This window comes from Xyrauchen texanus, chromosome 31 (assembly GCF_025860055.1).
Source record: "Xyrauchen texanus isolate HMW12.3.18 chromosome 31, RBS_HiC_50CHRs, whole genome shotgun sequence".
NCBI lineage: Eukaryota > Metazoa > Chordata > Actinopteri > Cypriniformes > Catostomidae > Xyrauchen > Xyrauchen texanus.
In genome coordinates, this window is record NC_068306.1 from 27,045,444 (window position 1) to 27,071,293 (window position 25,850).

A 25,850-nucleotide genomic window follows, 5' to 3' on the forward strand; every position below is an offset into this window, starting at 1 on the left:
ATCTCTGTTTTCTGCTTATATTTTATATTTACAGTATATTTCAGTAAGCTATCCAGCTTATGTGGTGTGGCACAACTTCACTTATCTAAAATCTGAGACAAGTAATGGTATGGCTCATCCAACCAGAGGTCTATAACTGCATAGTGCATACTATCCAAAAATCCTGCAGGAACACACAGATACATCTGTGAATTATGCTGTTTTCAAGGATAATTCTGCACCACGGGCGGGCACAGGAATAAAACCTGAAACACACACCTATCACAAATGTACTCTCCAAGACCCAGATTACATTGTTTACAGTTACACTCACACTGCGAAGTCTTGTTTGTTCCGGCTACACTACTGAGCGTTCTAGTTTACATTCCACGTTGTTTATCTGTTTACCGACCTTGCTTTCCCTATCGACTACGATTGATTGCTGCCTGCCTACCTGAACTCTCGTCTGCCTTCCCGTATTGCTGTTTGCTGCCTGCCCCGACATTCTGCCTGCCTCACCTCGCTCTCTGCCTGCCTACGATTGCCCTGTTCACCCATTGCCTGACCATTGCCCGTTATCCTCTGTGTTTTCAATAAAGACTGCTTATGGATCCCAACTTACCTTTGTTACAACAGGATTCCAGAATAAAAAATAGCATAATAGCACAGCATAATTTTAAGCATCTTATGATTGGCTAAGATGAGTCACTAACTCATCTTATCTCATAAACTACCCCATCACTTTTGTTTTTACTATTATTGTTGTGTTTATTTTGTGTTCATGTGTATTTGCTGGTTTTGTGGATCTGTGTGTGTGTGTGTGTGTGTGTGTGTGTGTGTGTGTGCGTATTTATCACTTTGTGGGTACCAAATGTCCCCATAAGGATAGTAAAACCCAAAATTTTTGACCTTGTGGGGACATTTTGTCGGTCCCCATGAGGAAAACACCTTATAAATCATACTAAATTATGTTTTTTGAAAATGTAAAAATGCAGAACGTTTTCTGTGAGTGTTAGGTTTAGGGGTAGGGTTAGGTTTAGGGGATAGAATATAAAGTTTGTACATTATAAAAAACATTATGTCTATGGAAAGTCCCCATAAAACATGGAAACACAACATGTGTGTGTGTGTGTGTGTGTGTGTGATTTCTGTGTGCAGAGGGATATCACAAAGATGGCACTGACCCTTTTTAGGGCCCTCATACAGTTAAATTGGGGAGGGTACAAATATGGAATAAAACATGTGTAGAAAATGTAGACATGCTTATTTTTCTTTCTGTTACAGTTCATGGTATAACTCTCTATAACATTCTAGTAGTATATTTAATTTTACTAATGTGTTGAGATTGTATTATTTTTTCCAAAAAGTCACTTTGACCTCATCTATTCTATCTTATTACTTTTGGTAACACAATGCTGTTTTGATAGACACGGTTTATTATACAGTGTGACCAGGTTCCCAAAGTTACCTTATAGAGTTTTAAATGATAAGGGCTTCACTAAGTGCTTACAAGTGTTATGACTATCCTGGGCAAAAAAGATTCAGTTATACAGGCTGTGACCCAACAAACATGCTGGGAATCCATCCATTCTTCACAAGTCTTACTGAGCCTTAATGCATAATTAGAAGAGAGTGGATCAAGCCAACAGTTTAAAACAGGAAAGATCATCTTTCCTTTGAGGTGCTTTCTGTGCCACTAAAAGCACCAAACAGGTTTGGTTGGTCAAGAAGGCTTGGTTTTATAGATCAGGAATTGATTGAGGTATCTCATACCACAGTGGAGCCAAACCTAAATGCAGTTTGCAATCAATTGTGGAGAGGATGAACAATATGTCCCAATTTTTGAGGCTGTGAACCAAGGCCAAGTTCACCCATGCATTTCAACATATACAGGGCCAGTCCAGTGGTAACATTTCTCTTTTAAATTTGTATTTGCTATTATTTCTGTAAACCTTTTACATTCATATTAACAGGCATTTAATTACTGAAAAAGGCTTAACTACCTACAACAGTAGCCAAAAATAATGCCTAAGTAGCTGTTTGGTTATTTGTAACATTAACTAATGTGATGTCAGCCAAAAAAGGTACATTTCTTAAGGGTCGGAACAAGTTGATACAATTTGATTAAAGATTATTACGATTTGTTTTCTTTTGAATAATTTGCAATGATGAATTGTTAACAATAAGACCAGAAATGCGTATTGAGAAAATAATAACAGGGTCAATTTTGATGTCATGTTACCTTACAGTGTTTTAATTAAATTATTAAATTAATCAAATAAATTATAGATCTTACAGACTTTACATGATCTTTTTTTAACACTGGTTGTAATTGTTATGGGAATTTATGCTAATTCCACATTTGTCTTGTAATTTTACAGTTTATTCTTTTGTGTAACTTGTTGCTTTTAATGCTGTCCTCTATTTGAACTAATGTTCTGCATGTGTGTTGAAAAAATAACAGGGCAAGGTTAACAACTTGAGACAATTAACAGCTGAATCTCAGAGATGAAAGCAGGAACAGCTGTGTGGTGGAGTTTGCGAAGGTGGGGGCTGCACTCCACAGATACTGATAAATAACCATGAAATTGGAAGGCTCGGGGGTTCACTAGCCAAGAGGAAGCTTTGGCATTCCAAATGGTGACTAAAACAATTGCAAGAAATTAAACTTACAGAAAGACAGTCCTACGCTTGAGTATTTTTTTCTGTAATGAAACTCATCAGAAACAGAACTAGATAAATAATTGTAATGTCTGATCGGGATGAGGCGTAAGTTCAGGATCTAGATGCAGCTTTAATTTAATATATGAACAGTAAACACAGAAAATATATCAAACACTACAGCTACAAAGGGCAAGAACTGACCATAAATTAAATACACAGACACTAATAAGCAAACAAGGGACACCTGACAATAATGAACATAAGAACCAATGAACAAAGACAAGGAAAATAACTACAAAACCTGTAATCAAACAAGACAAGGGAAGGACAATAACCCCCCCCCCCAGAGACCGTCATGGACCAGGAGGTCAGGGCGGTACCAGCAGAGGACCGAGAGACAGACGTTGACCAGGCGAGACAGGGCGTGGAGCATGGCCTGGCAAGACGGCTTGTAGGCCAGGGCAGCTGAGGATTTAAAGGGCTCAGAAGTCCAGGCAACAGGATAGCTGTCAGGGTGACACGGTACTCAGAGGTCATGACAATAGGGGATACAGAGGGCAAGGCACGTGGGGACTCGGAGAGCAAGACACAAGGGAGCAAGGCAGCTTGGAACACGGAGGGCTCAGAGGCCAGGGAAGCAGAGCATTCAAGGCATGGAGCCATGGGAAACTCGAGGGGCAGAGCCCTGGGACACTCGAGAGGTGGAGTCATAAGACACTCGAGGGGTGAGACCACAGGAAGCGGAGACTCATCGGTCATGGCCACAGGAGGCGGAAACTCAGGGGGCGAGAGGGCTGCAGGAGGCGGAAACTCAGGGGACTCGGAGAGCTGGTAAGACTGGCAGGGGCCTCACAGAGCTGGACAGACTGATAGCAAGTGTCTGATGGGTGCTGGTTTCCGGGCTGAGCCACAGACTGGTGGCTAGTGACTGCCAGATGCTGGCTACTGGTTCGAGCAACAGACTGGTGACTGACGGGTGCTGGTTACTGGGCGGAGCAACAGACTGGTGGCTGGTGTCTGCCAGATGCTGGCTACTGGGCTGAGCAACAGGCTGGTGTCTGACAGGTGTTTTGGGTACTGGGCTGAGTAACAGACTGATAGTTGGGGTCTGACAGATGCCGATTACTGGACTGATCGATGGCTGCTGGGGACTGGACAGGCTCATTGACAGCCTCAGGGAACTGGACAGGCAGTGACTGGGGAATGGCCTCTGTGGCTGGGAGCTCTAGCAGTGACTGGAGTGCAGGGACCCTTCTCCTCCTCCACTTCTGGATGCGGGAACAGCCTCCGTGGCTGAGGGAGCTGGCTCTTAGATGGACGAGGCTTCAGGCGCTGGCTCTGGGACAGACGAGGCTTCAGGCGCTGGCTCTGGCTCTGGGACATATGAGGCTTCAGGCATTAGCTCTGGGACGGACAACCATGGCAGGCATATGTGCTGGCAGGGGAATGGCCTCTGATGAAAGAGAGCTGGGTGCCACTGTGTGGTTGCTGCCATACCCCACAGTGTAGGAAGAGAATGTGAGCCTCAAAGCATGGTCAATGAATTTGACCAAGGAAAGTTCACATATGCCTCCTGGCAGATAGGATTTCACAGGATTGTTGAGTCCAAACCTATAAATGTCCTACAGCGCAATGTCTCCCCAATTAACACAGTTTGCCAAGGAGCAGACAATCTTTGTGTACTCTCAGTACCATGCCAGAGAGACCATCCATGTGAAATGGTCAGTTCTTCTGTAATGTCTGATAGGGATGAGGCATAAGTTCAAGATTTAAATGCAGCTTTAATTGAAAATTAGCACTACACTACATCCACAAATGACAAGAACTGACAATGAACAGAGGAAAACGTCTCGGGTTATGACTATAACCCTTGTTCCCTGAGAAGGGAACGAGACACTGCGTCGTTGAAAACGACTCTTTGGGGAACGCTCCTTAGCGTGCGCCTCTGAAGTATGAATGAAACTATTCCAATCTTGATTGGTGTTGCGTCATGACGTAACATGTGACGGCATAACCGGATGCATAAAAGTGACGCCGGCACACATACACATTAGCCTAGCGATGAAGCAAGCCGCTCTCAGGCCTTGAGGGGCGTGGCAGGACGACGCAGTGTCTCGTTCCCTTCTCAGGGAACAAGGGTTATAGTCATAACCCGAGACGTTCCCTTCCGAGGGAACTTCGCACTGCGTCGTTGAAAACGACTCTTTGGGGAACGAATGCCCACTAGGCCACGCACCGAAAAAAGGCCTGCCCTAGGGTGAAACTGAACTCAGGCACTCAGCTAGGACGAGAGCACACGTGCGCCAGGCGTACTAGGGAGGTGCAGACTGTAAAAACCTGATGAAAGTGTGCGGGGTAGCCCAACCGGCTGCCTCACAGATCTCCTGGAGGGGTACTCCCGATAAGAGAGCCCTAGAGGACGCCATGCCTCTAGTTGAATGAGCCCTCACGGCCAAAGGTGAAGGCAAATTACGCACCTTGTAGGCCGAGATAATAGCCTGAACAATACAATTACTAATGGTTTGTTTTGAGGCAGGGAGCCCCTTCTTAGGTGACCCAAAACACACTAACAGTTGGTCCGACCTCCTCCAAGAAGAGGACCTCTCGAGGTAACAGCTCAAAGCTCTGACAGGGCAGAGCAAATGGAGCCTCTCTTCTTCTGCCGACACATAAGGTGGAGGATGAAAAGCCTGCAGGACCGTGGACCGTGCCGTGTTAGACGGCACCTTAGGCACATAGCCAGGTCTCGGGTGTAAAATGGCTTTAACTCCGCCAGGGGCAAACTCCAAGCAAGCTGGCGTCACTGCCAGGGCTTGAAGATCACCCACCCTCTTTAGAGAGGTAATAGCTAAGAGAAAAGCCATCTTGAACGTCAGGTCCTTGGGCTGAAGCCGACTGAAGGGGTTCGAAGGGGGCCAGGGATAACCCTTCGAGAACCACCGCCAGGTCCCAGGCAGGAACCCTGGACCTGGTTGTCGGTCTCATCCTCCATGTACCACGGAGAAAACGAATGACCAGCTGGTGCCTCCCCAGAGGCCCATCACTCAGTGGTGCATGGAACGCCGAAATGGCAGCCACGTACACCTTGAGTGTGGAAGGGAGAGACCACGCAGAGAAGCGATCTTGAAGAAACTCCAGAACTGAAGCCACCGGGCAGTTAACTGGATCTACTTCATGTTCTCTACACCAAGTGGAGAACACATTCCACTTGAGGCCATATAATCTCCTAGTAGACGGAGCCCTAGAGCTAAGTATGGTTTCAACCACCCCCACTGATAGACCAGCATTTAGGTACTGAACCCCTCAGGGGCCAGACCCACAGTTTCCACAGCTCTGGACGAGGGTGGAAGACTGTGCCCCCGCCTGAGACAACAGATCCCTCCTCAGAGGAATCTGCCATGGCGGAGCTATCAGGAGTGAAATTATGTCTGAGAACCATACTCGGGCCGGCCACATGGGGGCAACCAGAAGTAGACTGATGCCCTCTTGGCGGACCCTTTCCAGGACTCCCGGGAGCAGAGCTGATCGGGGAAATGCGTACAGGCGAAGCCTCGGCCAAGCCTGTACCATGGCGTCCAACCCCAGTGGGGCTGGATGTGAGAGGGAGAACCAAAGTGGACAGTGGGACGTCTCTGAGACGCTGAACAGATCCACTTCTGATGGTCCAAATTTGTCCCATATCAACTTCACCACCTCTGGATGAAGTCTCCATTCCCGGGCCTCAGCCCCTGCCTCGACAGGATGTCTGCTCCCTGATTCTGAACCCCGGAATATACATTGCTCTGATAGACAGTATTTTCCCTTGGGACCAAAGAATTATCTGATGCGCCAGTCTGCACAGAGGGCTGATCTGAGTCCTCCTTGTCGGTTCAGATAAGCTACCACTGATGTATTGTCCGAGCGTACTAGGACATGGTAACCCTTGATGTCTGGAAGGAAGCTCCTCAGAGCCCTGAACACAGCCAACATCTCTAGACAGTTTATGTGCCAAGAATGATGATGGTCCTGCCACAGACCCCTGGCAAAGCGGCCGTCCATGACCGCGCCCCAGCCAGTGAGGGAGGCGTCTGTCGAAACGGTTTTCGGCGACATGACGCTCCCAACACTGGCCCTTGGGACAGGAACCAAGGTTTCTCCCATATTAGCAGAGAACGAAGGCACCTGCGGCGTTACTCTGATTATACTGAAATGGATTCCCGCTGGGGAAAACCCCTTGGCTTTCGGCCACCACTGGAGGGGCCTCATGTGTAGAAGGCCCAGCGGTACAATGTTGGATGCCGCTGCCATGAGGCCCAGCAGTCTTTGAAATTGCTTTACAGTGATGGCCTGGCCTAGCTCTAACCCGGACACCATCGCCATAAGGGACTCGATCACGCGCAGGAGACATGCGTGCCTGCATCGTAACCGAGTCCCACACAACACCCAGAAATGTTGTGCACTGGGATGGTTGTAACACACTCTTTTTGTGTTGAGTCTCAACCCCAAACTTCGAATATGGCCAAGGGCGACATCTCGATGCCGAACCGCCATTTCTCGAGACTGGGCCAGAATGAGCCAGTCATCGATATAATTCAGTATCGCGGATGCCCTGAAGTCTCAGAGGAGCAGGAGCTGCATCCATACATTTGGTGAATGTGCGGGGAGAGAGTGCTAGGCGAGCGGAAGAACCCGATATTGGTAAGCTTAGCCCCGAGCGAACCTCAGGAACCTCCTGTGACATGGAAGGATGGGTACATGAAAATAGGCGTATTTTAGATCTATCGTGACAAATCAGTCCTCGGATCTGATCTGACTCACGATGACAGGAATGGTAAGCATTTTGAACCTGAACCTCCTCAAAGGCCGGTTCAAAACTCTGAGATCTAAAATCGGCCTCAACCCCCCATCCTTTTTGGAACTATAAAGTACCGGCTGTAAAGACCGGACTCCTTGTCTGAATGAGGAACACGTTCTATGGCCTCCTTCAGCAGCAGAGATTGCACTTCTTGTTCCATCACCTGAGCCTGCTCGGAACCACTGTAGTCTGCACCACCCCAGAGAATTTGGGGGGTGGTGCCCGAACTGCAGTCTGTACCCTGATTTTATTATATGCAGGACCCATGCAGATATGTTGGGAAGATGATTCCATGCCTCAACAAAATCTACTAAGGGAACCAGCCTCTCGAGGCTGATCTCGGGTGTTTTTCGAGCACTGTTCTCGACTTCCTGAAGCGAGATACCGGCAGGGTTTAGTCGATACAGTTCTTGTGACCACAATTGATGTGTGTTTTTTATTTTTTGACCTGAACGGCACGGTGTGCGTTCGCTGGAAATTGATGTGGCCCGGCGTCAGAGACGGCGGGAACCGACACCGATTTCCTGAGGACTCCGCTCGAGAGCAACCTCGGTTGCTCTGCAGCGGGGACAGCCCTCCGAGGTTCTACCACCTCGGTAGAACCTCTTTCCGAAGCTTCTACTAAGGGAACCAGCCTCTCGAGGCTGGTCTCGGTGTTTTTCAAGCACTGTTCTCGACTTCCTGAAGCGAGATACCGGCAGGGTTTAGTCGATACAGTTCTTGTGACCACAATTGATGTGTGTTTTTTATTTTTTGACGCTGAACGGCACGGTGTGCGTTCAGCTGGAAATTGATGTGGCCCGGCGTCAGAGACGGCGGGAACCGACACCGATTTCCTGAGGACTCCGCTGCGAGAGCAACCTCGGTTGCTCTGCAGTGGGGAGCAGCCCTCCGAGGTTCTACCACCTCGGTAGGACCTCTTTCCGAAGCTTCAACTAAGGGAACCAGCCTCCCGGGTGTTTTTCAAGCACTGTTCTCGACTTCCTGAAGCGAGAGACCGGCAGGATTTAGTCGATATGGTTCTTGTGACCACAATTGATGCTTGTTGTTTTTTTTTTTATATATATTTTTTTTTTTTTTTTGACACGAACATACAGTGTGCGTTCGGTGGAAATTGATGTGGCCCGAAGCGTCAGAGACGGCGGGAAACCTACACCGCTTGTGTGCCGCCATGTAAGCCCTACTTATTAAAGCAGATGTATCTCTGCAGGGCTTACTAGGCAGCGCCGGGGTTTTAGCCCATATCCCGTGCCCCCAAAACATCGTTCTGTAATCAAACACTGGGGCTGGAGATCACGGGACGAATCGCGGTTTACCCCACGATCTCGTTCTGTGGAGATCGGGGAAAACGGCAAACCCGGCGCTGAGGTTGTGATCTGTGCCGCAGGAAGCGCGCGTCTAATTTGCTTTCAACTTGCGTTCCCTGCTCATTTTGTGGCCAGCTGATATTCAGTCTGGCCACGGCACGCGTCATAACCTCAATCAGCTCCTCATAAGCTTGGCCAAAAACCGGCGTGCTTGGCTCACGGTCAGATCGCATCGATGCTGAGCATATCCACTTCCTCGGAAGCAGTGAGCTCAAGCATCGGGACCTGATCATGGGCAGAAGAAGCCGCGACGCGGGCTTCTGCACCACACACAGTAGGCTCGGGATCCTCAAACGAAGAATGAGAAAGTGCGCAGCAGTCTCATTCTCATCTGCAAAATCCGCTGCGAACCCCGCGATCTCAATCGCCGCGCTGCCTCAACAGACGCGGGACCAAAACCGTGGGGAACGCGAGCCTGACCGTGCTCATCAAAGCACGCCAACCGGGAGCGCAGCACTCTCATGGGTAGTGCTTCACAACTTTCACAGGCAGATCCCTCGAGAGCTGCCTGTGCGTGCTGCGCTCCCAAACAGTTCACACATAAAGCGTGCGTGTCCCTACCCGTAATGAAACGAGGGCAGGGGTGCACGCACTTCTGAACTGTTCGGTGGCCATAATATTTTTAAATCAGACAAACAACACCAAATAAGACAAACAATTTCAACATAGAGCGCTTGCTGAAGAGCGAAAGCTAATGTGTATGTGTGCCGGCGTCACTTTTATGCATCCGGTTATGCCGTCACATGTTACGTCATGACGCAACACCAATCAAGATTGGAATAGTTTCATTCATACTTCAGAGGCGCACGCTAAGGAGCGTTCCCCAAAGAGTCGTTTTCAACGACGCAGTGCGAGTTCCCTCGGAAGGGAACACAGGGATTAAATAAACACCTGACACTAATGAACACAAGAACCAATGAACAAAGACAAGGAAAACTACAACACCCATAATCACATCATAAACACAAGACAAGGGATGGACAATAAACATACAATAATAGTAATTATTATTATAATTAACTTCTAATTTAGCAAGAACATAAAAATCATTAAAAATTAAAAATTTTGTTTCTTATTTTTTCTCTGACAAGTCCTTTTCTTTACACCCCAACCAATACTTAGCAATGGATCTTGGGTATGGAGGATTTACGTAGTCGATCCGTTTGGTCTGCAGGTCCACTCTATAGTATTTATCTAGAGGAGATATACCACAGATACAATGCAATGCATCTTTAACACATTGTTACAACTAGTTAAAAATGATATCATAATGTTGTATTTTAACATTAAAACAACATCTCAATAAATGTCTATAAAGCTTAAATTAGTTAGAAAGAATGACACTAGTTTGGCCTGTTGTACCTTTCTTAAAGAAGCAAACATTTTGCACAGGCATGGCCTTCTCTTGGACAACCACCACATCTGTGTAGTCCTCTGGGTCATAGCTCATGTCAAAGAAAGAAAAAGTTGGACGTCTTCCACGACCCTTTTTATGATATTTTCCATGCTTCTCTGCTCCATGATACCTACATAACCCATGAGCATATTTAGACACATCAATGTAAATGTCTACTATTTCTCTATTTATCTGCAGTATATGTTTTTAAATACGCTGTAAGCCATTTTAGCTGTTTTGCTAAATTCAGCCATTTTGCAAACTTCAACCACACGCCCTTCCAAAGACATGGCAGCTGACCCCAATGTCGGCAAAAGAGCGCAACAGTGCCCGCACACTTTCAGCCATATTAGGGCTGCGAGCATTTTCCCCATACATTTTTCAATAGGGATTTCATTAAATTTCTCCATAAATTAATTCTAATCCATGAATCAAACCAACCAACTGCGATTTGCATCAGAACATTAAAAATTTTGATTTGAAGTATTTGAAAGTCTGACAAAAAGACATAGGTACAAGACTACTTAGCGTATTTCATGAGGGAATTAATTACATTCCCATGAAGCATTGTGAATGGCAAATGAAAACGATTGATTTGAAGTTGTTGACAAAATTTAGAAGCAATATATTTGATGTTTATGGCAATATATTCAGATATATACAAATATATAATGTTAGTAGATTTAGAGTGTAGGAAGAGTGACTCGATTACATAATTTACAGTGCGTCATGGGGCTGGATGGTCGCTGTATACAACAACTTCGAAGCTCATGGTAGGTCTGTCTGTAAAGTTTGTAAAAATAATTTTCCCTATGAAAAAATATTTATGGGATTTTAAATTCCGGGACCAGACTAATTTCTAACTGGCTTGTTTTCTTATTGGCAAGAAGTGTTGGCCGCTCCCCTCCAGAGTGATTTTTCAGGACACCTTTTTCAACGATATCTTTTTGGTAGTAGTAACATTTTATGCCAGGTATTCTAAAAAATCTAAGATCTAAGAAACTATCCATTTCTATAAAAATTTGTGCCTTCAGACCTTTCCTCATAGTCCAAGCCAAAGTCTTCCCAGAACAGTGAGTGGCTAACTCTGGATCCTCTGCCCCTGTTTTTTTTTCTCTGTCTGGTTCTGCCTCTGCTTGAGCTGGTCGCTGGGGAAGGTGAGGACCCAGGGCTTACGTACAGTCTTCCCACCATTGCAGCATCCACAGGAGGTTTGATCCCAGTCCAGTCTTTGGAGATGAAGCGTGGCCCTTTGTGATGTCCTTGAACTTGAAAGTTAAACAGTTATACAATAGCAGGTTTAGAAGATTGGTATGACCGCTGCAAATTAATATTTATAGAAGTCATTGCACAGACGTACAGCCTTGAAAGAGTAAGGAGAACATGTTATCCAAGTCACAGTACAGATTTGTATAATGTGTGAAGGCAGCAGATGGTGAAGACTTGGTCATGCGGTCACATTCTTCATGAGAAGGCTGGTGTTTGAACTCATATTGGTAGTACTGGTCGGCTGAGCCACAGACTGGTGGCTGGTGACTGCCAGATGCTGACTACTGGTTCGAGCAACAGACTGGTGACTGACGGGTGCTGGTTACTGGGCGGAGCAACAGACTGGTGGCTGGTGTCTGCCAGATGCTGGCTACTGCGCTGAGCAACAGGCTGGTGTCTGACAGGTGTTTTGGGTACTGGGCTGAGTAACAGACTGATAGTTGGGGTTTGACAGATGCCGATTACTGGACTGATCGACGGCTGCTGGGGACTGGACAGGCTCATTGACAGCCTCAGGGAACTGGACAGGCAGTGACTGGGGAATGGCCTCTGTGGCTGGGAGCTATAGCAGCGACTGGAGTGCAGGGCTTGGACTATGAGGAAAGGTCTGAAGGCACAAATTTTTATAGAAATTGATAGTTTCTTAGATCTTAGATTTTTTAGAATACCTGGCATAAAATTGTCTGTGGAGACAAACAGAGTTGTTGTTGTTTTATTTTTTGCATCTAATAGAGCTGTTCAATTTGTTGTCCTAAAACCCCAAAGAGAATTAGCATGTTAACCACAGACATTATTTTATTTGCAACACAAAAACTGCTATTCTAAAAACCCATTGGAAAATCCCACAGGAAAAGTCCTTGAGTCCCGAAAAAAGCGATGTGCTGAAATGCCTGCTCTTGTTAGTCTGGGTTTCAATTCACTTGCATTTTGCACTTTTCTCAGCAAATTAAATTAAAAACTAAATAAATTATGTATTTTTCTATGTATTGTGTCTGTTATGGTGCAGAACGTCTAGGTTACGTATGTAACCTCCGTTCCCCGATGGAGGGAATGAGACGTTGTGTCAGAGAAGCGACACTAGGGGTCTCTCTTGAGCGCCGATATTCATCTCTGAACTATGAAAAAAGGCCAATGAGAGTTGGCAACCAGTATTTGCATGTCCCGCCCCCGGACATACGGGTATTTAAGTGGCGCAAATACGGGAGTTCATTCAGGATTTTTCTGAGGACCCGGAAATGGTCCGGCCACAACAGTGGCTCGGCTCAGCGACGTGGCAGGGGAGACACAACGTCTCGTTCCCTCCATCGGGGAACGGAGGTTACATACGTAACCTAGACGTTCCCCTTCTGTCGCTCTCTCCGCGTTGTGTCAGAGAAGCGACACTAGGGGTCCACTTATAAAAGTGCCATGCGCTGAGCCGTGTAAGTGAATTGCTGATACAGGAGCAAGCAGGTATTCTTACGTGCAGGATGACCAGCTGTATCAGGCTGCACGTACCCTTCCCCAATGCCCCATTTAAGCCATCAGGATTCCTTATCGTTACCCTGGAGGGGGGAACAAGGTGGCCGGGGCAACGGGCCTCTTTTCTCTCTATGTTTCTCGCATAGAGCAACTAAGGCCGGGGCCCTTACACGCATTGAGGGAAGGAGGTCTTAGCCCTTATTCAGGGCGGAGCAGACCCTGCGGAGGCCATGCCTACCCGAAAGGGGAGGCAAGTTTAAGTGGCAAAACCATCAGAGGCCTGACTTAGGGCCTATGTGGAAAAGTTGGTGCGGTGGTGGATCCAGCCTCATAGAGGGGGGAACATACAGCACAGCAACCGAGGCAGCCATGACTGCCTAAGGGAAACAAGGGAGTCCGCTCGCCAGAGGGGACAGAACCGTGGTGTTACACACAGGGGGAGTCCGAAGGAGGCCTTAACTGTGGAGCACCTATACCTGTACAGGGTAGCTTGCGGTACCCACAGTGGCTTGGGTCGGCGAGTTCCTCCGCTGAACTGCGACCCACGAGGGCTAGGGAGGAATCAACCAGTGTCCCAAACCTGGGATCTCCTGGGAATGAAGGTGCACTGTTTCCCCTGGTTAGGGGGAAAGGCGCTAGGTGCAAGCGATTCACCCGGTCAGATCGTGGGCGTGCTACCGAGTTTTACAGGCTCGGTACCTGAGAAAACATGGGACGATACTGACTCAACTCGGAGATTGTAGAATCTCGCAAAAGTGTTAGGTGTTGCCCAGCCCGCTGCTCTACAAATGTCTGCTAGGGCAGTGCCCCTAGCCAGTGCCCATGAGGACGCAACACTCCTGGTGGAGTGGGCTTGGACCTGCAAGGGGGGGGCACAGCCTGGGTGTGATAAGCCAGGGAAATGGCGTCGACAACCCAGTGGGCGAGTCTCTGCTTGGAGACAGCGTTCCCTTTCTGCTGTCCCCCAAAGCAGACGAAGAGCTGCTCAGAGTGTCTGGTGCTCTGTGTGCGGTCCAGGTAAATACGTAAAGCACGTACTGGACACAGCAGTGAAAGGGCTGGATCTGCCTCCTCCCGGGGCAGCGCTTGCAGGTTCACCACCTGATCCCTGAAGGGTGTGGTAGGAACCTTGGGCACATAGCCCAGTCGCGGTCTTAGGATCACGAAAGTGTCTGCCGGACCAAACTCCAGGCAAGTGTCGCTAACAGAGAACGCTTGCAGGTCCCCGACCCTCTTGATGGAAGCGAGCGCGATCAGCAGGGCGGTCTTGAGAGAGAGGGCCCTGAGTCCAACTGAGTCAAGCGGCTCGAAGGGGGGTCTCTGGAGTCCCGTAAGGACGACCGAGAGATCCCAGGAGGGGAACAGGTTAGGCTGGGAGGGAGTTATCCTCCGGGCACCTTTTAGGAACCTGACGATTAAGTCGTGCTTACCAAGAGATTTGCAGTCTACCGTGTCGTGGTGGGCCGCGGGAGAGAGACATGCTGTCATTGAGACTGAGTCTAACTCCAGACCGAGGAAAGAGATGCTCTGGACCGGGGAGAGCTTGCTCTTTTCCCAGTTGACCTGAAGCCCTAAACGGCTGAAGTGGCTGAGCACCTGGTCTCTGTGTGCGCATAGTAACTCTCGGGAGTGGGCCAGTATGAGCCAGTCGTCGAGGTAATTGTGTATGCGTATGCCGGCTTCTCGGAGCTGGGCAAGAGCTGCCTCTGCGACTTTCGTGAAGACGCGAGGGGACAGAGACAGGCCGAAGGGGAGGACATTGTACTGATACGCCTGGCCATCGAACGCGAACCGTAGGAAGGGTCGATGTTGAGGGCAAATTGAGACATGGAAGTACGCGTCCTTCAGGTCTACCGCTGCAAACCAATCTAGATGCCGGACGCCAGATAGAATTTGTTTCTGGGTGAGCATTTTGAACGGGAGTTTGGACGAAGACGTCAGCTCGTCATGCACTTCCGAGAAAAACGGAACCGGGGGGGGGGCGAGGCTGTGAGCGGCACCCAGACCCCAGGAACCAGTCATCCAGCCGTGATGGCTGTGGGGAGGATGGAGGGTTCCAGTCCAAGCCCACGCTGTTGGCTGCCCGGGAAAGCATGTCGGTCATCTGTGCGTCGGCCTCAGCCTGGGCGTGCAGGCCCGGAAGCGGCAGCCCAGGGGAGTCCTCAGCATCAGATAACCCGCCCTCCGATGCCGCGGCGAGCTCATCTGCTTCCATCGCATGAGGGTCGGCAGACTGGCTGTGAGGCGAGTCGCCGCCGTCTCGAGCACGGACGGGAATCAACGAGCGTGCTGGGGTGCGGGTCGTCGAGGGGCCGTACCCAAATCGTCTCCATCGCCAGCCGCATCGTCCTCAATCCCGTGGGAAGAAGGAGCAACACGGGGGGCGGCTGGAGTGGCTTGCTCACGGTTGTAAGCAAGCCACGACCGCAACGTTGTCATGGTCATGTTCTCGCAGTGAGAACATGAACCATACACAAACGCAGCCTCGGTGTGATCGCTACCCAGACACACGAGACAACGCCTGTGGCCGTCTGAAGCGGAGAGCACTCTACCGCATCCAGAAACAACACAGGGGCGGAAAGGCATCTTTATAAAGACGCGTCCTTAAAAGGACGTTCAACGCCGCTGTGTTTTGCTCTTTTAGAGGAGATTACTCTTTTAAATAAAATCACTCTTTTATGAAAAAAGGACTCGTGAGAGTTCTTTTATGATCTGCCCTGTCGAAGCGCCCAGAGGCAGGAATGCACAGCCGTGCAAACAGGAGAAAGCCGCTGTTGTGTGCCGTGGAATCCAACAGCATGCAGCAGAGGAATGACAGGAACTCGGTGTGTAACACGCAGCAATTGCAGACACGACCATCGGCTCCGAAGAAATTTTCTGAATGAACTCCCGTATTTGAGCTGCTTAAATACCCGTATGTCCGGGGGCAGGACATGCAAATACTGGTTGCCAACTCTCATTGGCCTTTTTTCATAGTTCAGAGGTGAATATCGGCGCTCAAGAGAGACCCCTAGTGTCGCTTCTCTGACACAACATGGAGAGAGCGACAGAAGGGGAACCATATTTCTGAACTTCTGAGCCTTCAATTTAATTTCACACACCTTTAAAAAATACACTTTTTCCCTCCCATGATGGCCTGGAGCAGGGATTGCAAATGCAGCATCAATATTATCAGGAATCTTCTCAAATCCCACAGAAATGTCTCTTGGGTAATCTTCATCCAAAACATCACCATCAAAACGCCAGTACTTGTTGCCCTGATATTAAGCACATAAAGAGGGAAATAAAAAGAAAAACCTTCTACTCTAAATATTTTTGCCAAGAAAAAAGGCATAATATGGCTGGGCATTATTGCCATACTGAGACAAAACACAGTGACTACTGAAAGTGAGAAAAAAAAAAGAAGTGTAGATTCAGTACTATACTATACTCCATTTTCTCTGAATCGGAGTATAGTTGTGCAGTTGAGCTAAACTCGTCAGTAAATAGAAAGATCATAATCTAAGAGGACCAATTAAAGCCCCAACTCTCTAAAAATAAAAATTTGATACAGTTTTTTTTTTGTTGCATCGCACAGCAGAGGAAAATGCTTAGAGTTGTCTGGACCCCTAGTCCTGAATGTGGTATTAATGACATGTCCAACATGATTACATGAGAAATACTGCTTCATACTGTATTTATGAAATAAATACAGTATAAATACTGCTTCATACTCCCCCCATACTGCTTCAGAATGTTCATATACCCTGAAATCAACCTCATTCGGCCAAACTACTGACAAGTGCCACCCCCCATCTCCCGATTTACTCCATTAATAAATCCCCCAACAGACATTTTCGTATTAATTACAATGTTATAATTTTTCCTTGAAAGCACTTTGAGAGAGCAATCTCACATTGAAACCTGGAAGCAAGAGCATTCACATGAGCAATGGTAAGTGGGATTTAGTGATTGCATTTTTACTCTAAAATAAATTTTTTACTCTACTGACGGTTAGATTTATGGTTGAGGCTTGGGGGAAGAGTTAATAAATTATGAATTCCTGTAGACTGTATTACATAATTTACAATTGAAAATAGAACTCACTTTTGGCACACATCTGTGGATATTTCACCTCAACAACACCTCCAACTTCAGCCACTGGGGGCCACGGTTTCAAATTTCAATATGCACAGACCAATTTCAGTAGCAGAACTGGAATACATATACCACCAAATTCACAGTGTGATCTGTCTGATTTGTCAGTCTGACTACAGTTTTACACCTAAAGTCGTGGTCACATTTACATTTGCCTGAAGAAATTCCAAGTGCAAAATACTGAGTACAAAATACAGTCATCTCAATGGGAATCTGCCCGATCGTTAATTTTGCACGATGGACTTCCGGTGGCAAAATATTTCTTGTGTTTTCTTGAGTTCAAGTTTGGTGAACTTAACAGCCAAATTAAATGCAATAACCAATAAGAAGTTGCTTGGTTTGGCAGTGAACTCTGTGTCGGCGGTGCTTTGTGCACAGCTACACTAAATATGTACAATAGACAAGGATATAATTTTAGCGGCAAGTTTCTTTTAAACTTGACTCTCCCAGAGTATAAATGGAAGCATAACAAGGGCATAAATCGGCTGCATGACAATTCGTTTTTTGCTGGTTTCACACACACTCAACATCCGCCCACATCTTCTTCGCCGGTGGAATATAGAAGTGCAAAGTTACAGTGAGAACATTTTCTTTACATTACAAAAGTTAATGGCAACTTAGTTTATTCTAATCCATGTATTAACAAACCTTGAATATATAAGTCTTTCCCTGGCAGCTGATGTGAGTGAAGGCAGCATCAATGGGACCGGAGACACGCCACACATCCTTAATGAGCTTGGGATAACTATGCATGACTGATTGGTCATCTAACTCAAAGAAATAATCCCCTGGAACACAAGTTGCAAGTGGGGGCTGTGAAGTCAGGCTGTTTGAGTGAAATTCTGGTTATAGTAACCAAGAGAAAGGCAAAATGGTTGCATTAAACATTTATACTCACCTCTGAAAGCATAGATTGAACTGTTCTTTAATTGCATGAAGGCATCAAAGGTGCGGCCGCTACAAGTTACAGCTTCTGGATCGGGAGGAAGTGTAGGTGTGGAAACTGCTGTGGTTTGGGGCAGAGCGGTGGTGGTTGCCACAATTGATTCTTCTGTCGTTGTTAAGGTCAGATCCTTCTCGGGCTATTCAAATGTGTCACCACGGGCAACTGTGGATGAATTGAAAGGAATATTCATTTAATAAAAGTTGAGCTCAGTTGACAGCATTTATGGCATAATGTTGATTACTACAAACATTTATTAAAAGTTTCCCTGTTTTTCTTAAAAAAAAAAAAAAAAAAGCCTAAAATCTGGGTTACAGTGTGGCAGTTGGAAGGGAATGGGGCCAATTCAAAATGTTAAAATTCTCACTGTTCAAAAGCATACCACAAGATGTAAACAATATGTGTGTTAACATGATTTTAGTGTGATAAAATCACTTGCTAACCTTTTTTGTGTAAAGATATAGTTAAGACAATCAAGTCAATTTTATTTGTATAGTGCCTTTCACAACACACATTGTTTCAAAGCAGCTTTACAGAAGATAAAACAGTAATGTCTATAATGTCGATGAGTCATCATTGTGTAATTAGATAAAATACGATTTTGAATTGTGTTTAAAAATAATTCATTAAATAATAATTGTATTTATATCTAATTTTACAACTTTGTTGCCATGACAACATTGTGCTGTAAACTCTTAAACAACAATAAAAACAATGATTTAACAGAAGAATTAATGCAAGTACTTTTATACAATTATAAGCTTGACATTTCTGCTTTTAGATCTTCCAAAGATGGGCCCCATTCACATCCATTGCCTCACTGTACCCTACATTTTGTTTATTTACATAAAATAGCAGGATGGTATGCTGCAAATGCTTTTGATTAAGATTAACTTGTATTGAACCCCCCAATATTCCTTTAATACATGAAAACAGTGCAGTACCATTTTCACAACATTTGGTAACCTGTGATAATAACTTTTACTTGTAAGTTATTAAAGTGATCGTATGTCTTCTTGAAATATGACACAAATCGCATGGACTACTTTCATGACACTTTTGGGTGCTTTTAAATCTTTAAAGGGAGCCACTAGTCAAATAATTATAGCATTGAACATATGCATCATTCTGTAAAATAAATCCCTTGTGTTTCACATCATTGGGGTTTAGAAATGGGACTAAAAAGGATCAAGGAGCAAAAAACAAAACTTAATTTTTGTTTTGAAAAATTTAACCGGAACAAAGAGTTTTTCATTTGTTCCAGAGTGAAAACATTATTTTTAAATGCTGGTAACCGTTTATAACCTGATAATTTTGTTTCTGACCATTTTTTTCATGAAAACAAATGCCAAAGGGTTTATCACTGTAATGTTTTGGAATGACACCACTTCATGTTGCCCGAAAAAATAAGAATAAAGCATTTATAGCTGTATTTATAAACTGCTTATTAATGTTTAATAATGCTTTATAAATGAAGAATTAACTGTTTACTAATGCTTAACTAATGATTAATAGCGTGCAGTTATTATAAAGTGTTACCCATGGGCTTTGATCCAGAAGGAAATTGCTGCATCATTTCTTTGCCTAATTGCACATTGTGGATGTCGCATTCTGTGAATGAAGACATTTTTAACAACTACAGGTGCTGGTCATATAATTAGAATATCATCAAAAAGTTGATTTATTTCAGTAATTTCATTAAAAAAGTGAAACTTGGATAATGTATACATTCATTCCACACAGACGGATATATTTCAAGTGTGCATTCCTTTTAATTGATGATTATAACTGACAACTAATGAAAAACCCCAAAATCAGTATCTCAGAAAATTAGAATACTGTGAAAAGGTTCAATATTGAAGACACCGGGTGCCACACTCTAATCAGCTAATTAACTCAAAACACCTGCAAAGGCCTTTAAATGGTCTCTCAGTCTAGTTCTGTAGGCTACACAATCATGGGGAGGACTACCATTGACACCTTGCACAAGGAGGGCAAGACACAAAAGGTCATTGCTAAAGAGGCTGGCTGTTCACAGAGCTCTGTGTCCAAGCACATTAATAGAGAGGTCGAAGGGAAGGAAAAGATGTGGTAGAAAAAAAAAAGTGTACAAGCAATAGGGATAACCGCACCCTGGAGAGGATTGTGAATGGGCAAAACCCATTCAAAAATGTGGGGGAGATTCACAAAGAGTGGACTGCAGCTGGAGTCAGTGCTTCAAGAACCACGTACAGATGTATGCAAGACATGGGTTTCAGCTGTCGCATTCCTTGTGTCAAGCCACACTTGAACAAGACACAGCGTCAGAAGCATCTCGCCTGGGCTAAAGACAAAAAGGACTGGACTTCTGCTGAGTTGTCCAAAGTTATGTTCTCTGATGAAAGTACATTTTGCATTTCCTTTGGAAATCAAGATCCCAGAGTCTGGAGGAAGAGAGGAGAGGCACAGAATCCACGTTACTTGAAGTCCAGTGTAAAGTTTCCACAGTCAGTGATGGTTTGGGGTGCCATGTCATCTGCTAGTGTTGGTCCACTGTGTTTTCTGAGGTCCAAGGTCAACGCAGCCGTCTACCAGGAAGTTTTAGAGCACTTCATGCTTCCTGCTGCTGACCAACTTTATGGAGATGCAGATTTCATTTTCCAACAGGACTTGGCACCTGCACACAGTGCCAAAGCTACCAGTACCTGGTTTAAGGACCATGGTATCCCTGTTCTTAATTGGCCAGCAAACTCGCCTGACCTTAACCCTATAGAAAATCTATGGGGTATTGTGAAGAGGAAGATGTGATACGTCAGACCCAACAATGCAGAAGAGCTGAAGGCCACTATCAGAACAACCTGGGCTCTCATAACACCCGAGCAGTGCCACAGACTGATCGACTCCATGCCACGCCACATTGCTGCAGTAATTCAGGCAAAAGGAACCCCAACTAAGTATTGAGTGCTGTACATGCTCATACTTTTCATGTTCATACTTTTCAGTTGACCAACATTTCTAAAAATCCTTTTTTTGTATTGGTCTTAAGTAATATTCTAATTTCCGGAGATACTGAATTTGGGATTTTCATTAGTTGTCAGTTTTAATCATCACAATTAAATGAAATAAACATTTGAAATATATCAGTCTGTGTGTAATGAATGAATATAATATCCAAGTTTCACTTTTTGAATGGAATTACTGAAATAAATAAACTTTTTGATGATATTCTAATTATACGACAAGCACCTGTATGTATAATAACTACATATACATGAATGGCTAATTCGGATACAAGGAAAACAACATTAAAGGTAAAAAGTGCTTTTCTCAGCTGTAAGATATGATGCTTTTTAAAGATTTGATGCTGCTGTGAAACTGACAGAGAAACAGATCTGTAAATAAAATTATACTTAACAGTTAATTAACTGTATGCTTGTTATGATTTCTATGCTGATATATCCACCACACAGGAATTTTTTTGTGCGCTTGTTTTGACTTATGTTGATGAGGCAAGTGCCGTTTTTGGGCTTGTTTTTCCAGACCAGGTCTCTCGTTTCTCTTGTGAGATCTGGCAACACTGCAACTGGTATTTCACCCATCCCTTGCACAGAGTTCTGTCATTTTAATCTGAACATTATTAACCATTATTGTATTTTGTTCTAACTGGCTACCATTTGGATAGTCGGCTGGGGAACTTCTGAACTGGAACGAAAAAAAATTGTTTTTGCTCAGAACGAACAGAGATAAAAATGTATGTGTTTTTAGTCCCTGTTTTGGAGCAAGAGAGTGAGTAAATAATGACAGAATTTTCATTTTAGGGTCAACTATCCCTTTAAGAAATATTAAATAATCAGGAGTTTATGTAAATTTTAATTGGAATATATAGGGGAGTCCAAAAGTTTGAGAACACATTGAAAATCTGGGATTCCCCTTCTGTCACTCACTCGACATTGTGTCGATTGTAGAGACAAAAGGAGTCTCTTCCGAGAGCCTTGCGTACCTCTGAACTTGAGAAAAGGCCAATGTCAAGTTGCCATTCTCACGGCACCCCCCCACCAAAGTCTTACATTCCCGCCTCCCTGGACGCAGTCATCTCGCGTCCCTACAGGACCTCATCTCGACTCCAGACCCGCGACTATCCAGCCCCGGCAAGCCAGCGCTGACGAGTTACGAAGACTTCCCTACAGGACCTCCTCCTCAGTCTCTAACCCACCCCCTGCCGGGTGCGCGGAGCAAGGTAAGTGCTTTGAGTCTTTCTCAGCACCCAAACCTCGGGACACGCTTCTGCCTCCCGATGCATTATTACCTGCCCCCCACTGCGAAGCCCCATCCGCTACGCCAAAAATGGCCGTCCCGTTAGTGCCCCTTGCATGGAGCTTGGACGTTGCTAACCAACCCGTCGCGTTGGCTGACCAGGACTATCCGACTCGGCTACGTGATTCAGTTTGCCGGGCTCCCACCTTGTCTCAGCGATATTCACTCCACTCCATGTGCGCCGGAAATGCCAATACCTTATGTACAGAGGTTATGACCCTGCTACTCAGAGACGCGTTAGAGCCTGTCCCTCCAGCCGAGATGGCCCTTACTTCATCGTACCCATGGTGGGTTGCGGCCAATCTTGGACCTGCAAGTTCTCAACCGGACTTTACACAAAAATTCCTGTTCAGAATGCTCACGGAGAAACAAATTATAACCTGCATTTGCATTAGATTGGTTCGCAGCGGTAGACCCTAAAGACGCGTACTTCACGTCTCCATTCTGCCTCGGCATCAACCCTCCCTACGGCTCGTGTCTGACGGCCAGGCGTATCAGTACAAGGTCCTCCCCGTCGGCCCGTCCCTGTCCCTTCGCGTCTTCACCAAGGTCGCAGAGGCAGCCCTTGCCCTGCTACGTGAAGTGGGCATCCGAATACTCGATTACCTCGACGACTGGCTCATCCTAGCACACTCTCAAGAGTTACTAGGTGCCCACAGGGACCAGGACAACTGGGAAAATAGTAAGCTCTCTCCGGTTCAAAGCATCTCTTTTCCCGGCTTGGAGTCTCAATATCAGCACGCCTCATGACTGAGCATGCACAGTCAGTGCTCAGGTGCCTCGCTTCAATCGAAGCACAGCGGCTCCTCTCAAACAGTTCCAGAGGCTCCTGGAGCATATGGCATCATCGGCCGCGGTCACACCACTCAGGTCGATGCATATGAGACCACTTCAGCACTGGCTTCAGACTGGAGTCCCGAGATGGGCATGGCGCTACGGCACATACCGTTTGTTAATCACCCCTTCCTGCCATCAGACTTTCAACCCATGGACAGACCTCTGTTTTCTGCGGACAGGAGTACCCCTACAGCAGGTGTCCAGACGTGTTGTGGTCACCACAGACGCCTCTCAACTGTTTTGGGGCGCCGTGTGCTATGGGCACGCAGCTGCTGGCTCCTGGACGGGGCCCCGCCTGCTTAGGCACATCAACTGCCTCGAGTTGTTGGCTGTACACCTTGCCCTGCAGGGGTCTCTCCCGCTGATTCGGGGCAAGCACGTTTTGATCTGTTCAGACAGCACCACCACGGTAGCGTACATAAATCGCCAAGGCGGCGTACGCTCCCGTCAAGTGTCACAACTCGTCCGCCATCTCCTTCGGAGTCAGCCGCCACTCAGGTCACTGCTCGCCACTCATTTCCTGGGCGACCGCAACACGAAGGCGGACTCGCTGTACACAACCCGCAGTCCTTGCTGCCCCGGTCGCCGTGTCTGTATTTCTTATTTCTTTTAGGAAACATGGAAACCATCAAAATGTTAAGATTTTGAACAACTTTAAAATAAGAAAGGTGAAAGTGAAAAAGAACAATTGTAAGATTATGTGCTATTAATAGGTCATTAATCAAATAAGCACATGACTAAATAAGGTACATACATTCTTTGTACCAAAGGTCTGTTTTTCTTGCTTCAATTACAGCGCACATTATGTTCTTTGGCGCATTCTCAAATCATGCTGGAATAACATGGATCATCAGATATTGCCATGCCAGCTCAAATGTATAATTTCTTTAAAGCAGAAGTGGGTCATAAAGGATGCTAAGACATTTTGAAATTCATCAGTTTAATTAAAATATTCACTCACATTGCTATGCTGATATTATTATATGTAATGATATTTTGTGATGAATGAAAATGAGGAATTTGTATTAGCAAAATAGAATAATTTTAACTAGAAGTCTAATGTTTGGACCCCACTATATAAGAAAATGTATGAATCAAAGTTTAATGCACATCTGAATTTACATTAACTGATATTTGTTTTTAATTTCTCAATTAAACTTATAAAGACTCGAGAGTCAACAAAAACATTGGAAAAGTTTATCTGTTCCTACTTTTCTTTCGACAAGTGGTGTCAAAATCCTCACAGCAGCTTCCATAGTACTTGCACTTGGTATCACACTGGCATTTCTTTGTAGGATCAAAGCCACTTTGACATCGTCCCAAACAAGTTTCTGTATGAAATACAACCAAAATGAGCATATAAAAACAAACAAACAAAAAAAAAAATGTAAATATATCAGCAAACTATTACCAACAAAGTGGTTCATGGTGTACTTACCCTCTGCAGCGAAAGACGTTGCTATTACAAGAAATAATAAAATCTAATTTCTCATTTTTAATGGCACAACCGTCGGCAACGAGTGCCTAAACTAAATGTCTCTCCAACAACACAGTGATGCAGTTATGGAGGACAGCTCTGGGAATCGATGGTTCCAAAAGTCACCCTTGCTTGTTTGTTTTGCTCTGAAATAATCAATGATCACCAAAAAGTTGTTCTGTTACTTGTCTCTACTGTGATAAAAGCATCCAAGTTGATTCTAATGCAAGAGGGCTTAACACAGATTTAACAAAATAGGTCTGAAGTGAATTAGATTTAATGAGGGTGATTATAGCAGTGACCTGAATAAAGTATTGAACTGGGAGCTAAAGCACATAACAGCTGGCTACCATTGACCTTATTGTCACAGTAACTCGATCCTTGCACTTAGTTTATATTCAAGTCAATAGCAATATAACACATAGCCATAAATTTGCCAAAAATCGCCATTATCCACTATAAAAATTTAAATCAGTGTGACTTTGATTACTGTTGTTCAAATGCTGTTTCTTAAATATGTAAAAAAGTATGTATGTAAAAACTTTCTCAATTATTTGTGGAAGATTATTTATGCATCCGATGAAATGGTCAGATTTTTTTTTAATATAATTTCTCACAGAATTGCAAAATTATGGTAGTATGGTACTGTTGTAACCTCCGTTCCCTGATGGAGGGAACGAGACGTTGTGTCGAGTGAAGTGACACTAGCGACACTAAGGGACTTTCTTGAAGGCCTCGGTTACCTCCTATTCTTTCAGGGGGAAAAGACCCCACGGAGATGTGAAGGGGACAGGGACATGCCGAAGGGGAGGACCTTGTACTGATACGCCTGGATTTTGAACGGGAGTTTGTGTGAGGCCCAGTTGAAAAGTCACAAGTCCATGATGGGCCATAAGCCGCCACCTTTCTTGGGTACGATGAATTAAGGGCTGTAGAAACTCTTCTTCATCTTGGCTGGAGGGACAGGCTCTATCGCATCTTTGAGTAAGAGGGTCGTGATCTCCCACGTAGGGTGTTGCGTAGGGGTCTTCGCCGTGCACCGAGTTAAAGCAGACGGCGCCCAAAGGGGGCAGGGGCCTGGTCAACTGAATCGCAGAGCCAAGTCGGATGGTCCTGGCCAGCCAGCGCAATGGGTTGGGAAGTGAGAGCCCCGCTTCCAAGCTCTGAGCGAAGGGCACTGATGGGACGATAGT

General features: G+C 45.5%; 1 pseudogene; it reads right to left on the reverse strand.

Annotated features, from left to right (window-relative positions):
• Positions 1-2,306: 2,306 nt before the first annotated feature.
• On the reverse strand, positions 2,307-24,673 carry LOC127625370 (vitronectin-like; annotated as a pseudogene).
• Between the last annotated feature and the right edge of the window lie 1,177 nt (positions 24,674-25,850).